Source organism: Musca domestica, unplaced genomic scaffold (genome assembly GCF_030504385.1).
Source record: "Musca domestica strain aabys unplaced genomic scaffold, Musca_domestica.polishedcontigs.V.1.1 219, whole genome shotgun sequence".
NCBI classification, from domain to species: Eukaryota; Metazoa; Arthropoda; class Insecta; order Diptera; family Muscidae; genus Musca; species Musca domestica.
The window spans coordinates 356251-358035 of record NW_026712261.1 but is presented as its reverse complement, the minus strand read 5'-3'; positions in this window follow the sequence as shown (position 1 = coordinate 358035).

Below are 1785 nucleotides of genomic sequence, written 5' to 3'. Positions count from 1 at the left end.
AGCTCCGTCGCACTCAGCACGCGCCACCCAAGAATAGTTACAAAATGAGGTTCCTCGCTTCATATTCATATTTGAAGACAATCGGAATCTTACATCATATTTTATGAGAGTTATACTTATTCAAATATTGACCATTTGTGGGTGAGGTACTTGATGGAGTGTACCGATGTTGTCCATTTTCGCACCTGACCTAGCACTGACGCAAATATTAGGATTTGCAAAGTTGGAGCAAAATCGGATTATCCTTTCTCCTTCTGTGCAAAAAAAAAATATATTTTTTGCAAATTTCGACCTTTTGTGGGGGAGGTACCAGAAGGAGTGGACCGATATTGCCCATCTCCGAACTTGATCTAAGTTTGACAAAAATATTATGATGTACCCAGTTTGGACCAAATCGGATACTCCCTTCGAGAGTTATCGTGCGCACCAGCCAGACGGATAGACAGACATCGCTAGATTGTCCCCAACTGTTCTGAAACGGATTTGGTGCAAAGAGACCTAGGGTTTAAAACCATTATTTCGACTAGGCACGTTTTTACCGTATCAAATTGTATATAACCTCTGTAGCCATATGGCTGAGGGTATAATTATGGCGTTTGACTTTGTTGCAGTTTTTTTTATCTCACCCTGCATGAAACCCTACACCACTATGCGCATTTAGTAGAGCTCCCGTAACAAAAAAGTTTATATTGGGAATTTATGTGAAGTAGATCATACCAACTATGAACCTTATTTGAATGCGTATCATGGCTTTAGGAACTATATCCAACTCTGAGTCGATTTTCAACAAATTGGAAGGAGACTTATGTACCTCTAGTACCAATTAACATTGCTGTATAGTGCATGATAGTGTATACATGTATTGGAGCGATAGGTATACAGAACGGAATTTCACAAAATGGAAAAGTTCTGTTGAACATGAAAAAATCTATCCAATTTGGGCTGATATTACATATGTGGTGGACAATAACCGTAACATCTGATGAAGATGTATATGGAAGGTATATATAAATCTGAACAGATCTCGATAAAATTTGGCAGAGGTATTTTCGAGCAGTATCTGATGTCCGGTACCAAATATCATTCATGTGGAGTGCATATTACGCATGTGAGGGACTTTAAACCCAAATCGGATGAAACATATTTATGCTAGCTATATCTATATCTGAACCGATTTTCACAAAATTTAATGTACTTGCTTCTAGACTGAATTCGGTCTGATGTGCCAAAATGCAGGTAATTGGGACTGATATTCGCCATTTGATGCACAATTAACCCGAAATCGGTTGAATATAGATATGGGTGCTATATCTAAATTTGAACCGATTCTAGCCAATAGGGTTCGTCCTTAGGCCAAACAAATATTGTTTGCAAATTTGCATCTCAATCAGATAATAAATGGGACCTGTATTTTGTTGACAAAATACATGAACAGACTGACGGACGGGCGGAAAGACGAACTTACATGCATAGATCTACTCAGAAAGTGATTCCATGAAAATCCTCAAAACTTACTATGGGTCTATCTCGCTTTCTTCTCCATATCACAAACACATAATACCCTTACCACTAAGTGGTGAAGGGTATAAAAATCAGTTTCACCGATTTTTTGATTTTTTTTTCTGTTAAATCAGCCGGGAAAAAGTTTGTATTCAATTAGGAAATTTCATTTGCCAGAATTTATTCATTCAACATCAAGAAAATTTAATTTCAGTCAGGCGGAACAAAGCCTTGCACAGACAAAATTATTCATTCAAACGCATTCAATTAAATAATGCAATACCC